Genomic DNA, 17,265 nt, shown 5'->3' on the forward strand with positions numbered 1-17,265 from the left:
AACGCCACCGAGGCCATCAGGTCACCTTTATGCACACCCATTTTAGTCCAATTTAATATTTAATAGTCAAAATTACCTTGCTACGCAAGTAGGGTTAATCTCATATGGGGTATGTCTCATCCCCTCAATTCACTACTCCTCGTCCTCTTACTCTCTTTATTAAACAAGAAAACTTTCGTTCAATAACAATTCTTATTAGACTGCAATACCATCCTCTACTATCTCGACTGTATTTCGAGTAAACTTTATATTCAGTCTATTCGATCTAAACCCAAGTCAAAGGAATCTCTACTTTGATGTTTTGTTTGTAAGATACCGTTCCTACTAATTCACCGACTAAATTATTGCCATCATCTCCAAATCTACACGGCGAAGATATATGGCGATATCTGGCTGCACGCCACTAATTAGTCTCTGTAACAAATAAATGTTCAGTATCAGACGCTAAAGTATCTAGAAAAAAGAGCAATGTTTATCTAAGCTACCTATTTTCCCTTACCAATAGATGTGCCACTTGGTTTAAGTTACTTTACAGTCAAAAAGATATATATTCGTATCTGTAAAGGGAGACATAAACATATCGTCTCTAACATCACATATCTCGACAGCCAATATTGATGACTGCAATAACATTTACATATTTATACGTTACCTACCTATAGTCTTTTATCCTAAATGTCAGTGACCTGTCAAGTTAAAACATATAAGAGAGTGATTCACTTCAACAGTTCAAATTACCATGAACGTACACCATTATCCTCGCTAGTCCTCAAGTAATAAAGCAACACAAACTCACCGAATATCTTCGTTCGTACGTCAGATCTATTTTGACATGTAGGAGACGAACAAAATAAAAAATATATATACGAAAGTAAGTATTATTATACATTCAATCTAAATAATCAGTTATACTGAAATAAAGTTAATCGGGGTAGTGTCACTCACCAGACGGGAGTGTATCCTTGTCCATCGTAAAACCGGCGTGCAGCACGGTCGCCATATTGAAATATCTTTAAATACTATCTACTCGTAAGCGCCATCTAGTAATGGTCAATTGTTCTCGCAATCGTTTGGTTATTTACCAAATCATACGTATTACTGAATTGTAATAATTTCCATATATACACAATTAATCTTCCGATCTCTACCGAGCTCAAATCCCTCGAACAGTCCTCACGTTTTCATATCTACTTCTTTAACTATGTCGTGTTGATACCACCATTCGGTAATATGTAGTCGTTAGTATTATATATAAAAAGACGCAACTAAGTAAAAATAACAGTAAAATGTCCGGGTTCAGAAAAAAGTATTTATAGAACCTCAGTCAGTGTAATCTTAATTAAAATACATTAGTTCTTTCCAAAATGATATCTGAAAAGACTGCCGCACCCTCGAACTGCGGCAGTCTTTAGAGAGATCGGAAGATTAATTGTGTATATATGGAAATTATTACAATTCAGTAATACGTATGATTTGGTAAATAACCAAACGATTGCGAGAACAATTGACCATTACAAGATGGCGCTTACGAGTAGATAGTATTGAAAGATATTTCAATATGGCGACCGTGCTGCACGCCGAAGGACGATGAACACTCGGAGGCTGGGAGTCTGAAATTGCCACAAGTGACTGCTGGGACGGCTGATGAGATCGTTGATGGGTGATGTAGGCTCTGGTTGGACATGGGAAGGATTCCGGCTCGGGGAGTGGCGGGGGGGGGCTGACGGGGATGGGCTGACTTGAACTGGCACGCTGAGGTCCGGAGTATGTTGGGTGGTGGTGGAAAAGTACCATATAAGGCCAGAAAATGTGAGGCCCTGGAGAGGGCCGCTAAATTATACTGGGGGTTGACCTCGGGCTGGAGGTCTATTGGGCGTCCGGTTCTCTGAAGCTGAGGGCTCACCTCCCGTAAGTTTGGGTAGGAGTAGCTCCTTGAGGATATTGGGGGAGTGTTTTGAGTGGTAGTTTGGATGGGTTCTAATGTTGTAGCGCCTGTTCTGGGTGGAGGGAACTGGGGGGGCGCTGGGATAGAGATGGGGGTAGTTAGATACACCGGTGTGCTCTCTAATAGAGGTCGGGTGCTGGGAGCGGTCTACCTGAATCATGGGACATTGCATGATCTGAAATGTATAACTTGGAATGTGCGGGGGATTAACTCCATGCAAAAGCGCCACATGGTGCATGCCTACCTAGTAAGGCGGGGAGTCCAGGTGGCACTCTTCCAGGAAACGCATATCAGCCGCACCGAGGGGGCAGCGTTAAGGAGGAGATGGAGAGGGCAGGTATTTTGCACGACTTACTCGGCGTATGGTTGGGGCGCCCTGATATGGATAAGAGCGGGGGTCCCGTTTCAGCTGACGCAGCAATTGATTGACCTTGAGGGAAGGTTTGTAGGGGTGATGGGGAGGCTCAATGGAGTGGATGTAGCCTTGAGCAGTATATATGCCCCGAATGTTGACCAGCCGTCCTTTTTTGAGAATTTATTAGGGAGCTTGGCGCCCTATTTGACCGGGGCAACAATACTGGGGGGTGATTTTAACTCCGTAGCAGATGTGGACAAAGGCAGATCCCACCCTCCGCTCTCAGGTGCCTCGGTACATCGGAACTCCAATCCTAGAAGAGTGTGGCAAACTAACTGGGGACTGATCGACACTTGGCGGGCACTTATTATTCTGGCATCCACGATTTGCATGTGCGATTAGACGCCATATTGTGCACCCCTGAAATTCACACCAAGGTGGTAAATAGTGAATATTTAGCGAGAACAATCTCAGACCATAATCCGCTGTTAGTGCGGATACGATGGAGCCGAGAGAGATCACTTATACCGACGTGGCGGCTCCGACCGGAGGTGTTAGAGGATCCGGTCTTTAGTGAAGAGCTCGGGGTGGGCATTGCCAAATACTTCAAGGAGAACGAGGGGACGGCAACATCGGCAGCAATAGAATGGGATGCGTTCAAGGTCGTGGTAAGGGGCATTTGCATTAGCAAGGTGACGGGAGTGAGGAAAACGTTACTAGCGGACCTAGAGACAGCGTAGGGCAGACTGAGGGAAGCGGAAAGGGATCGCCCGGGAAGGCCCGGGACAGGCGCCGAGGTGCTAGAAGCCAAGGAAGCAGTTGCTGTGCAGATGGAGAGATTGCGCTCCTTCGACTATCAGAATTATAGAGCACGGATACACGCAGAGGGGGACAAATCAAGGGCTCTGCTGGCGTGGCTGGCCAACCCGCTTCCAAGGGGCGAACCAATCTTAGTCTTGAGGGCGGCCACAGGGGAGTTGCTGCACACGCAGATGGGGATTAATGGGCGGTTTCTAGAGTATTATGCAGAGCTGTACAGCACTCAGCTGGCCGTGGATCAAGAGGACATAGAGAGCTATTTGGAGGGGATTGCAATGCCGAGCTTGAGCAAGGAGCAGGGAGATTCACTAGGTGGCGAGATTACGGTGGGTGAGATCAGATATGCGATCAAGCACATGTCCCGCAACAAGACACCTGGGATGGATGGCCTTCCCATCGAATTTTACTCCAAGTATGCGGACTACCTGGTTCCTCGACTGCAAGTAACCTATAAGGAAGCGTATGCAGCGGGGAGGCTGCGTGGGACTACTAGGAAGGCTATTATTATTCCCCTCCTGAAGCCGGGTGGGGAAGCGGAGGATGTAAAAGCCTACCGTCCGCTCTCAATGTTGACAACCAATTATGAAATCCTGAGCAGGATCCTGGCGACACGCCTACTCCCGCTTCTCCAGTATTGGGGTGTCTTTCATAGATTCACATGCTTGGATATTCCCCGTCGTTGAAGTGGGAGCCCCACGGTAAATAAAATAGCAATAAAACCAATTATATATCTATATAAAACCATAATTACATACATTCGAAAACCATAAATACTCATAAGTACCAAGGTTAGCATTAACACATGGGAATACATTAAAAGAAAGAAGCACTTTCATAGCATATCCATGTCATTATGCTAGTCCAAACTACAGCCAATCAGGCGCAAGCACCCCTCTAGAACCTCTCCTCAGAGGCTCAGGCCCTCAGATTTTCTACTGCACGTCGTGTGAAGGGAGTCTCCCTGAGCTCTGCTCAGTTTTCAACTTCTTTGTGGATTTCTACAGTTTTTTTGGGATGTCTTCAAGTAAGAAGTCTCTGTTTCGTCCACATGCTTCTTGTGGGAAGTTGCGGCTCTTCTCAGAGGACCCTTACAAGAAGTGTATTTACTGCCTCTATCCAGAGCATGAGGTAGGCAACTGTGAAATTTGCAGGACTTTCTCAACCAAGACCCTTAAGGACGTCTCCTCCTGTGGTTGCAGAGGTTGAAGGATAAGGATTCGCCTCTTTCTGATGCAGAAAGCCTTGCGTCAGTTGTGACTAGAGCCCCTTCTAAGAGTAGCAGTGGGTAGGACTTGCCATCTCCATTCCTAAAGAAGAGGAATCTTCAACTCAGAAGGCTCCTGCTGTGTCTCCACCTCTTCCTGCTACGCCTACACCCTCGAGATCTGACTCTCAGGCCTCCAGGGCTCCTTCTACGCATGTTTTCACTAAAAAACGTGCTAAATCGTCGACGGGAGAATCGACGGTCTGTCCGACGACGAGATCTGCCGTCTCTAGCTCTCTGACGACGACAGTGACGACGACTTGTGGCAGCGGGTCGTCGACGGCGGCTGCGTCAACGTCGTCAGTGTCAATGATGGTGTGTGTGAGCTTCAAATCTGTCTCGTCAACGTCAAAATCTTCGTCAACGCCTTCTGTGAAGAGAGCCTCTTCGTCGGCGGGTGCTCCGTCGACGATGGCTCCGTCGATGACTAATTTGGCAGCGGCGGCTCTGTCGACGGTGGCTCCGTCGACAGCGGTGGGCTCGTCGGCGACGGCTTCGGCGGCGGCTTCGTCAACGGTGATTGTCCCGTCGACGGAGTTGCTGTCGTCGATGTCTACCTTCGCATCTTTGCCTCTGGTGCCACTTTCATCATCCGGTTCTGGGACTCCTGCTGTTGAACCTCTGCTCCAACGTCGACATGTGTCTTTGGATCAGCTGCCGATTCCACGTCACTCTCAGCCTCCATCACCTCTTTTTGCCACAGGTTCGGAGCAGGACTCTGGTTCTGATGAGGAGGAAGATTATAGATTTCGGGCAGCTGGGAGCCCTTCGGAGCTAGTCGTCAAGTGTCAGGATTATGAGGACGATCAGGAGGATCATTACTTCCATGAGGAGGAACCTTCTACTCAGGTTCCCACAGCACAAATACAGCTCTCCCTCATTTCTAATCTCCAATATATGTTGGAGGATTATAATAGACGATTTCCACCGTCTCACCATGGATCTCCTCAGCCTGGGGTGCCTGCAACTACAGTGGCTCCTTCCTCTACTGCACTGCTAGGGCCATCTGCGCCATCTGCACCATCTATTCACGTTCAGGCAACTGTTTATAAGGATGATGATGTTCGCCTGGACCAGGAAGACGGCGAAGTTGATGATGATGATGGGACCATGGCGGATTGGGACGATTATCAGATCCAGACACAGTTGCCGCCTCCTTCGGGTCCGGGGGATTCCCCCCCCTGTTGGAATAGCTGGTTTTCAACAACTTATGGAACGAGTGGCGCTGCGCTTTAAACTTCCTCTGGTTCTGAAGGATGAGGACTGTTTTCTTTGATTTCAAGTGTCAACCTCTTAAACAGATCTGTGCAGTGCCCATAATTGATTTTATCTGGAGCGAGGGTGTCAACCTTATGCAGACGCCAAATTCTATTCCGGCGCTTCTTTCTCTTTGGAGAAGAAATATAGGGCGGCCCAGGGTTCTCCAGCTTGCCTGGTAGCGCAGCCTAAACCTGATTCCGTGATCACCCAGGCCGCACAGCGCCGTTTCCAGGAATCCATCTTCTATTACCGCACCTCCTGACCATGAGGGACGTCGTCTTGATGCCATTGGGCAAACATTTTCCACTATGTCTTCTACCACCATGAGGGCTGCGAAATCTCTGGCCATACTGGGTCGCTACGACCGCCAGATGTGGTCAGATATGTCTTCTTTTATCGACCTCATTCCTGAGCCCTCCAGAGCAGAAGCTCTCAAGATTCTTCAGGAGGGAGAGAGAGCGTCATCAGAGATTATCGACTGCTCTGTGGACATTGCGTGCACTGGTTTTTGTCAGCTTGCGGGGGCAGGCGTTTTACGTCGTCAGGGCTGGCTTCGTTCCACCTCTTTTCGCCAGGAGGTTCAGGCGAAAATCCTCGACATGCCCTATGACGGCGAATCGCTCTTTGGCCAGCATGTGGACGACGCATTCAAATCTTTCCCTACCTGGACGACTGTCTCATCAAGTCGCAATCTCATCATCAGGCGTCTTTGGACACTCGATTCTGTCAGACTCTATTCCACTCCGTCGGTCTGTTCATCAACACCGAGAAGTATCAGGTCGATCCAGCTCCCTGCAGGACCTTTCTAGGCTCCACTCTGAATACTTCGCTGGCGAAGGCATTCGTATCTCACGAACGTTTCAGTTCGTGTATTGAAATCTTTTCTCAGGAATGTGTCCTCCTGCATCTCCCTGATCCCAAATTGCAGGCTCAAGAGTCGCCCAATTCAAGAGGAACTGGACAAACAGTGGCGTCGGGTCACCATCTCTTTCAATGATCTGGTCCTGGTGACCACTCGGATGAGGTCCGCTCTCCACTGGTGGGCTCAACCGTCAAACATCGCTGCCGGTACTTCTTTCCTAACCATCGCTCCAGAACTCGTCCTCACCACGGATTCCCCTCTGGAAGGTTGGGGTGCACATCTTTAGGGGCTATCCATAAAGGGCAAGTGGACCCTGTCCCAACGTTCCTGGCACATCAACAGACTGAAACTAATGGCCATTTTGCTCATTCAAACCGACAATACCATCAGTATGCACTATGTAAACAAACAGGGCGGCACCAAGTCACCGCTCCTTTCTCAGCTGGCACGGAGCATCTGGGACTGGGCGCTCCGTCACCAAATTACCCTAACAGCAGTTCACCTAAAAGGCATCTCCAACATTTTAGCGGATTCCCTCAGCAGGTTCGCGTCCTCGACCCACGAGTGGGAGTTGCATCATCCGACTCTGGACTTCATCTTTCGGCAGTGGGGTCGCCCGTACATGGATCTTTTTGCGAGCCCTGTGAACCGGAAATGCCTGTCTTATGCAAGCTGGCTTCCCCATCAAGGGTCGTGCTGGAATGCCCCTTTGATGGACTGGTGCAATCTATTCGCCTACGCTTTTCTGCCGATCCCGCTAGTTCCTCGAGTGTTGTGTAAAATGCAGACAGCCATGCCACATTCTCCTGATCGCTCCCAGATGGCCTCGACAAGCGTGGTTCTCTGAACTGTTGCTTCACTCTCAGTGCGAACCCATCCTCCTTCGTCCTCGAGCGGATCTCCTCACTATGGACAAGGGTCAGATTTGCCATCCGGACCCCTCCTCTCTCAAATTATCGGCCTGGAACCTGAGCACCTTTAATTTACCCACTTGAACATTTCACCAGCTTGTAGAGGCGTTCTTGCCAATGCGACAGCTCCGTCCACAGTAAAGACTTACAAGCTAAAATGGAAAAGGTTCTGTCACTGGTGTGCATATGCCAACGTCCATACTGTGCATTCGTCTCCTGCTCAGCTTCTGCCGTTCTTTCTGCAGTTGGCTCAATCAGGACTTTCCCACTCCACTTTGAAGGTCTTCCTAGCGACAATATCTCGTTTTCGGCAGGATGGGTCTTCCTCTCTCTACTCTTCAGTCATTCAGCAGTTTTTCAAGGGGCTGTTCAGGATGTTTCCACCCATTCGGCGTCCTCTTCCTACCTGGCATCTCAATGTTGTTTTGGCGCAATTGATGAAGGCGCCTTTTGAGCCCATCCACAAAGCGGATTTGAAATTCTTGACTTGGAAGGTTGCACTTCTTCTCGCCTTGACCTACTCTTGTCGCGTGAGTGATATCCACGCCTTTACCATTCAGCCTCCATCCCGTCAATTCAAATCGGACTGCGTTGTGCTTCGCACCAACCCGTCATTCATGCCTAAGGTGCCAACTGATTTTCACCTCAATGAACCAGTGTTCTTAAAATCTTTCTTTGCTAATCCCCAATCTCCGGCGAAGCAACATTTGCATTCATTAGACGTTAAGAGATGCCTTAAATTCTACATCGACAGGACAGCGCCCTTTCGTAGGTCGGATCAACTGCTCGTTGCTTACGGATGCATGCGCAAGGGGCGTTCTGCTACCTAGCCAACTATTGCACATTGGATTTCCTCAGCAATCTCATTCTGTCATCAAAAGGCCGGCAGAGCTCATTCCACCAGGGCAATATCATCCTCTACTGCCCGGTTTGCTGGTGTGCCGATTCACCAAATATGTCGAGCAGCCACGTGGTCCAGCAGGCATACTTTCACAAAGCTCTACTGTCCTGAGAAGATCAACGAAGCTGATACGGCAGTGGGCCAAGCGGTGCTTCGCAATCTTTTTAAATCTTTTTAAATAAGGTGAGCCTCTTTCCTTCCCTACACCTGTATGGTTTTTACTATTATCTGTCTGGCAGCATTATGTCATTTCATTGCATTTTTATGTTAATGCACTGCTCTTTTGTCTTGAGGCAAGCTCACTATTCTATTCAAGCATGGGAATCTATGAAAGACACCCCAATACTGGAGAAGAACAATTGTTACTTACCTGTAAACGGTGGTTCTCCAGTATTGGTGTCTTTCATAGATTCACATGTGACCCACCCACCTCCCTTCAGAGGCTCGCTTCTCCTCCTAGACTCTTTTGTCACTCTTGTGCTATGAAAATCTGAGGGCCTGAGCCTCTGAGGAGAAGGTTCTAGAGTGGTGCTTGCGCCTGATTGGCTGTAGTTTGGACTAGCATAATGACATGGATATGCTATGAAAGTGCTTCTTTCTTTTAATGTAATATTCAAGCATGTGAATTCTATGAAAGACACCAATACTGGAGAACCACCGTTTACAGGTAAGTAACAATTGTTGATATGTCGCAATTAGTTCACCTGGACCAGTCGGGTTTTATCCCTAAACGTAGTACGGCTATCAATGTGAGGCGCTTGTTGCGGATCCTGGAGGACTGCCTGGAGCCGGCAATGACGGCCTTGATCCTTTCTGTGGATATAGAGAAGACATTTGATAGCCTGGGATGGCCATATCTTTTCTAGGTAATACGTAAGATAGGGTTGGGCGAGAAGTTTGCGAGGTGGACCTGCTTATTATCTGAATCAGTGACGGCCCGGTTGCGGACAGGGGGGACGGTGTTGGCGCCCTGCTCAGTAGCTCGTTATCTCCGCTTCTGTTTGCATTGGCAATTGAGCCACTGGCAATACAAGCCAGGTCAGGGAAGCATTATGCGGGGATAGAGGTCCGGGGGGCGAGTACACTACATATCGCTTTACGCAGATGATTTACGAATGTTTCTGGCCGAGCCCGATGAAGTAGACACGGGAGCGACGGAGCTGTTGCGGATGTTTGGGGGAGTGTTGGGGTTATGTGTGAACTGGGGAAAGACTTGCCTTTTCCCGGCGTGCAGGGCAATGGTAACCCCCGCAGGCCTGGAGAGACTGAGATGGGAGCCTTGTTTCATACAATACCTGGGAACTAACATCTACCATGAACAGGCGGATCTATTGGAGGGCAATGTGAACAGAGCAGTGGGAGGGCTTAAAGGGAATATGGTGTTTTGGGGTGCTCTACAGCTCTCGGTTGCGGGCAGAGTGGCACTGCTGAAGATGGTAGCTCTGCCTAGACTTTTATATTACTTCAGGACATTGCCAATCGGGATACCGGTCTCGGTGTTCGGGGCGCTGCGGTCCATGGTGGGGGGCTTTCTGTGGGGGAATGGTAGGCGGCGGGTTGCACTGACCACGATGATGAGGCCTAGGAGCGCAGGAGGATGGGCGGACCCGGACTTTGAAGTGTATTATCTGGCTGCACAGCTGCAGTGGTGTACGCAGGCAGTAGCTAGAGAATTTAGAGGGCCAAATGGCCTGGAAGATAGATGGCTGCCAAGGCATATTCTCTCATTTGCGGTACTTGGACAACGATTGCGACTCGACTCAGTGACGAGCGAGGAGAAAGCGCTCAGAGCAAGCTGGAACGGCTACAAGCGTAGATGTGGTGTTCCGCGCTGGAGATCCCCCTGGGCATGTGTACTGCCTTCCCGCACGGGGGGACTGGACTGCCCTAGCAGAGTGGGAAGATTTAGGACTACAGATGATTGAGGACCTATATGAGGAGGGGGCCCTCCTACTTTTCCAGGCATTGCAAGACAGATATGGCCTACGTAGAGGTGGCTATTTGCTACATGCAGCTCTGTTGGCGGCGATTCAGAAGCATTGGGGGACGGGGCTACTGGAGCCCCAGACGTCCTTGGCGTGTCAATACGTGGTGATGGCAGCAGGTACGGTGAAAGCAGTGACATGCCTTAGCAGGCGAATGGTGGAGAAGGGACTACAGCCACTGACACAGCTCTGCGAAAAACGGGAAACGGACTTGGGAAAGGATATTCCTGAGACGGCATGGACCAAAATAGTGGAGAGGGCCTGGAAGGGTACGCAGAATGCCAGGTTCCATCTCATTCATTTCTACATTGTGCCTAGGGCTTACTTAATCCCTGAGCGGATCGCTAAACATTTTCACGTGGACACGGCATGCTGTCCCAGGTGCAATACGCGAGCGGCAGATTTCCGGCAAATGATGTGGAGCTGCCCGCAGCTCGGAACATACTGGGAGGAGGTGGTGGAGGTTCTGTGCGGAGTGACGGATAGACAGGTAGAACCTGACATGAGGGTATGTTTACTGCATTGGTTTCCGCACACGAAGCGTACAAAGATTACAAGCAAGTTCATGGACCTGGGGTTGTAAGTAGCCAAGCGCGAATTGACGAGGTCCAAGCAGGGCCCTAGTGTAGATCGTGGAGGGCGGAGTTTGCGAAATGGTCATCCAGTGAGAGCATGGTTAGAATGCAACAGGCCAGGAGAATGAACAACGACAAAGTGATGGAAACCGCGCAGGCGTGGGAAGCATTGGTGGCACTGCTGATTCATCCGGAGGCGGATTCGGACACAGGCTCACTGGAGGGCTCTCAAGGAACTGACGGCCCACATAGTACGTAGATAAGTGTGAGTAGTCCATTGGAGGGTAGGAGCGGGGCACTGGGAATATGATTGGAGAGGGGCCAAGACCCACATCCCTTAGCACGGAAAGACTTTTGGTTATTCTTGTTTCTGCTGCCTGGAGCACACCGGTGGGAAGAGTTAAGGGGTAGGGGGCGGGTGGGGCTGGAGCTTGCGGGAGGCACTAAACTGGAGGATCATTGCGCCAGGGGATGACATCACATGCATATATTGAAAAAGACCTCAATAAGTAAAGTGAACTGTCTGTAATATACGGTGATATTGACTAAAGGTACTGATGTCGTTCCAACTACGGATGCTGAATAATCATGCAATGTATTTTGAATTGTGCCTTCCATTGCAAATGTGTCATGTTAAAGGAGGGTGTGTGGGTTGAAAATCAATAAAAATTACTTAAAAAAAAAAAAATCATGGACAGATATAAGCACTACTTGAGAGTCTCAAAATAAGACCACATCATTAGGTGCGCACATGTTGCAGGGATTCTGCTCATACACAGAACTGTGCTTAGAGACCCAGGACCTCAGTGAATTGTGGTGGACCAAAAACTCACCTCAGTACCTAGAACCCCTAACCGACTAGCATCAGTGTCACATTAGCTCTTCGTCCTACAGCAAAGGTACCAATGATTAGACAACCCAGAACATGCGACTTAGGTTACTCTCAGAAATGCTGGGAACCAAGAACACTCTCCCGTTTTATTCTCATACCAGTCCACAACGTGAGTAAATAGAGACACGGAAACGTATAAAATGTTTATTTTAATGACGTGCTCTAAGATGCAGTATTTTTGTTAACATAAGCAGGCATATGATTAAAAATAATACGATCAGCATTGTTACAATTCCATAAAACACAAAAGGAAAAATCATATTATAATAATAGTTGAAACAGGTCCTATAGTGCCTTATATACCACCCTCCCTAGCTAGGAACTAAGTTTTACGTAATAATAGAAGGTCTCTTAGGCTTGAATGGGGAACCCCATACCTCCAAGATCAGCAGAAGTGAATCACATCAGGATCTGCAAAAGCTCTCTCTCTCTCTGGAAACGTATTTTCTCCAAGTGCCCACATCATGCATGCAGTGTAATATTAAAGGTGTCATGTGCATGTTGTGTCTAAGCGTGGGCCGATCAGCCAAAATAACAGCTAACATTGTTATGATAACCTTGGAGACTTCAGCACTCACTGTCCAGACTAAGGTCGCAATATAAATCTAGGGATGTTGAAAACAAGCCATTCTCATGTGAAGAAATTTATGCAGTTACAACAACAGTAACATACAGTGTTGTGTGCAAAAGCAGCAAAAAGGTAAAATGACGTTTAAACTTCTAATAAGCCTATGCTAACATAGCAATGTGTGCCAGCAGGGCCCTGGCTTCACTACAGCGGGTTGAAGTATTTTATACTGAAGGTTTACTACAAGACAGTCCTGTTCAAAAGCCTAGGGGCCTTATTTATGAAAGCCTTGCGCCACCGGTGCGTCACTTTTTCCCATGTTAAAAGTGACGCACCGGCGGCGCAAGGCCTTCATAAATAAGGGCCTAGGTGTTTTCTGTGCTGAGGGAAGCTTTCATTGCTGCTGCTATTACTATGCTCTATTTGGGTCTCTGAAAGGTGCACAATGATGCCGCCTATATTGTTACTAATGTGTGCCTCAGGCCTATTCCAATTGTATTTGGGCTTGGGCATGTGGCTGGCATTTGAAGATGTTATTGGGCTTAGCATGACTGCCACATGGTTGATTTCCCCCTTTGATCTGTGACGGAAGCATGTCTGACATACAATGGCAGCAACTTAATTAGTATATGCGTGGTGATTGAAATAGGCATGTTTAGTTTAGCATTTTTTTTTATTATGCTAATCACATTTAAGTTGGCACTTTTTGTAGCTTTTTATTTTCTTCAGTTGTGTTACTTTCTGGATGCCATCAGAGTAAAATGATATATGACATCAATTCCTGTAGTGCACCTGGCCTGCTGTTCTGTAATGTAATTTCTTGTGATACCATTGTGGGTGGGTCATAGGCCGTGTGACATCACTTCCCCAACCCCTAACATTTTGGAGAATTGACGTCCATGGATTAGAGATGCTCAATCAGACGGGAATGCATTGGAGTTGTAAATCTGACATCTACAAGGCTGAGGCATACACCTTAGTTCAGCATAGTGTAAAAACACTAAAATGCAGCTTTGTTGTACAAGTTCTCTACCCCAATTCACTGTCTCCAAATGCTTGCTTCTCTTACTGGGTTTCTTACTTGCAGGCTTCCTCTTTCCAAGCTCAGCAACAGGATTTAAAGTTCCTAAAGGCTTGTGCAGCTATACAAAACCTCTAAAACATACCAGTTGAGCCCCCCTCCTATCTTTAAGATCTTATGTAATATGACCAGTTTCCATACTACCAGGACAGGAGTTTTCCATTCATACACTTTGCTTTTTACGAGTGTTTGTCCAATTGGCTCAGTTAAAATTAACAAATACTACAACTCTCAGAATGCACTGATATGTCAAAGCAAAACCCATGAATTGAAAAGTAGCATCACTGTGACAACAAGCCAGCAGGTCACTATAATTCTGTTATTATCCTTGCCTACAGGCACCTAAAGCACTATATTTTTTATTTAGTACCACCACTTCCATCCCTGCTTAGAAATAGAGAGCTCACTCCTTCAACTCTCCTGATGCAAGCACATTCACATCTCTCATTGTTATTTACTTAAATAAAGGGATCTTCAGAAATGTCTCTCTCTTCGAATTCCTGCACCAATCTTTTGTGCACTTGCAGCAGCACTCTCTCCTTTCAGATTCCTGTGTGATCCCTCTGTCTGGGCACATGCACCAGCATTCACTTCTACCATGCTCCACCTGTAATCTCTCCACCATTTCAGTCTCTTGTAAAACTTTCTCCCTCGTTTTAGGTCCTTGAAATGCTCTGCCCATTTCCTTAGAATCCTGTGGCTCTCCCTTCATACAGGCTTTTGCAGTTCTCCGCGCCATCTGTGATGCTGTTGTGCCATGCACGTTCCTGGAAAATACACTTCCTTCTGACTTTTGATGCATTCCATACCTCAGTTCAATGTAAGAGTTGCATTACTAGCATGATGTTATGAAGGTGGGTTTCAGCCAGTAACAGTTTATCACTGATCTCTAATTATACTGTGCCTTGTAGACCCATAAGTAAAATGGCAAAAGTGAAACTTCAATCCCCATGATGCTTTGTCCTGTCGGATAAAATGAGACACGCTTAGTTACCCTAACAGTATAAAGATAGTATACAGCTTTCCTTGTGTCCTGTCCTCCAGTCTTTCTCCTTACCAGTTACTGGAGATCTGCACCTCCTCCCGACAGGACGCGGTAGACTACAGCTAAGTAACAGCCTGGACTGCAACAGTAAACATAACAGTCTGAGGTGGTCTACACGTGTAACTGTGGGGGACTTCAGTAAACAAAGTGGAACAAATAGATAAAGTTCTGCCTCACTGAGGCACCTGAGCATGACAGAATAAAAGAATGCTACATTCTATCTGCCCTATTAACATATTGCCTGATGTTATGCTCTTTTCACCTGAAGGTACCACAATAAAGTGTAAGCCAGTACTTTGCTGCTAGAAGCGGAGGCTTAGTTTTGCCACTGACATTCTTTGAGTGAAGTGGTCAATATGGAAAATAATGCACTGGTTCCAACAGCTGTAACCAAAAATAACACCTAGTCATGATTTACACAGCACTGTCTTTCTCTAAGTAATCCCAGTTTTCCTCTAGCCCCAAATTAACAATATGCGGGTGCTTTCAGTGCATAATTACTGCTCATAGTTAAACCTGGGGCTGTTTGCTAATGAAAAAGCAGCAAGGCAGGAAGAGCCAAAGTAAAGGCCCAGGCCGTCACCAGGGCTCCCATTTCCAGTGATTAATTTGAGCCGGTGGTTGCAGGTGGTGGCCACCAGTGCTCATTTTTGGGGACTGGGACAGAATGAGAGAGGGGCAGAAAAGGTGTAAAGGAGGAGGAAGAGAAAGACTGGACAACAGAGACAAGAGGAGAAAGCAGGGATGAAACAGAACCTGAAAAGGTAAAAGTAAGGGACAGGGAGCTTTTGCTAGTAGCTGACATAAATGTCAACCCCATGTTTGGCAGAGCTGGTAACAAGATTTTGAGAATTTTTGTTTAGCTATGGCACTTATTATTTTACAAATTAAGCACTGTGTTCCACACTTCATTGATAAACTGGTACAGTGTGTATGTAAGGCCCTGGTGATAATAACAGTTTCATTGTGTGTACCATCTACAGGAGCAGGCGTGGTGGAGAAGAGGAATTTTAATCTTAAAGCAAAGAATGGGAAGATATATGCAGACTGAACTGACTTGGGTAGGTGCATTTCCAATAGCACTTCTAAGAATGAGCAGTAATCCCAATGCTACCACTAAATTGACTCCTCATGAGATAGTGACATGTAGATGGAAGGCGATGTGGGGGTGCTTCCCATGGAAATGCAATTGTGCACATTAGTGATGCAACACTGACTAAAAGACTGAGGCACAGATTCAAAAAGGTTTATTTGCCATGCGCTGCGTCAAACATTTTTGGCCTTGTGCTGCATGCGTAAAAAATATAGCGTAGTGCAATATTTACAATGCAAGACAGCGCCAAGCTACACGAGCGCTAAAAAAGTGTTGTGATGCAGTGTTAAGTGTCCGTGTGTCAAGCGAGCTACAAAAATGCACAGAACATGGTGCTAAACAGAGTGAACATGGCTATAATGCAGAATAGCAGTGAATCAACTTTCTGAGGAGACCTTTCCCACACATCAGGTTACCCAGGATCCTACTCATAATGTGTCCTTTGAAGGATCACAGGATGTAAGTAGAAAAAGAAAGTACAAATTCACTAAGGAGGAGGTTGACATTTTAATATCAGAATTGACTAAGCAAGAACATCAGATTTTTGTAAATTCTAAACTTCCTCAGTCCAAGAAATCAGCTTTGTCGAATGCTATAGTACAAAAAATAAATGTGGTTGCACTTACAACCAGGACAGTTGTGGAGTGCGAAAAACGTTGGCACGACCACAAACGTCATGCAAAACAAAAATGGCTCAGAATAGGCGTGCTGCTATGGGAACAGGAGGTGGACCTGAATGCAGCATACAACTGACACATATGGACGATTAAGTAGCAGCTGTCATTGGTCCAGAGTGGGACGGTGGATTTAAAGGTCCAGAGACTGCAGATCATGAGAAAAATGTGTGTCAGGGCAAGAGAATGTTATGTTTGATGAATCTGAAGGTATGCTCCTTAGCAGTAACTGTGTGAAGTCAAATGTGTGTTAACATATCTAGAAGAATTGATAAATGTAAATAGTATGTTAAGATTATAAGCCAAACATAGCAACATCACATCCACATCATTGCATCTGCCAATGTATGTGTGAGGATGTGTACATAATAAGGTCGATTTGTATGAAGCTTTTGTGTTGTCCTCGTGTCACTAAAGGTGATGGAAGGACAATGCAAAGTCTTCAGTAATATTTACCATGCCATGCAAGGGTGGTTTATCATGTCCTTGCATAGCTTTGTAAAGAAATGTAAGACAAGGCAGCTGCTTGTGCAGCAGGACATTATATTTCAACTTGGGAGGCGTTCCATGGTTGGAGCATGGGTGTTGACATGCATCCTCCCATTGATTTTGGTGCTTTCTCAGATGTTGAAAGGTTTGCCAAAATACAATGACTTCTCAAGTAATGTTAACTATGAGCTTTAGATGTAATTGCAATGTTAAATCATCTTTCTATGTGTGGAGCTTCCGCGTCACATGTTGAAAGGGGAAAAAACCTACAAGGATTGGTTTTATGCCAGAAGGTGAACTTATCTGTCCAAAAACAATCCTGCTAGTAATTCAGCCACCCTTGCACAATGACGCAACGATGTCTGCGTTGATGCTAGACTGAACATAGTGCACCAGTGCAAGGAGAAGGCAGAAAAGCCCATATCTCATAAAATATGTAGCATTCATGTACTCTCCCTTTCACGCAGCTAAGTTTTGAACTTTGGTCAAGTCCTGCGTTTGATACAAATGAATTACCTTTGTCATTACTTTGCATCCATAATAAGA

The 17,265-nt window shown here is 46.7% G+C and overlaps 1 long non-coding RNA gene across 1 annotated transcript in view; it reads left to right on the plus strand.

The window, feature by feature from the left end:
• LOC144772048 (uncharacterized) overlaps positions 1–17,265 on the plus strand; it is a 127,323-nt gene that overhangs the window by 51,709 nt on the left and 58,349 nt on the right. The window contains exon 3 of the long non-coding RNA XR_013599617.1: positions 15,447–15,524. This is a non-coding gene — a long non-coding RNA (uncharacterized LOC144772048). The remainder of the gene's footprint in view (positions 1–15,446; positions 15,525–17,265) is intronic.

The sequence above is a fragment of the Lissotriton helveticus genome, chromosome 8, assembly GCF_964261635.1.
Source record: "Lissotriton helveticus chromosome 8, aLisHel1.1, whole genome shotgun sequence".
NCBI classification, from domain to species: Eukaryota; Metazoa; Chordata; class Amphibia; order Caudata; family Salamandridae; genus Lissotriton; species Lissotriton helveticus.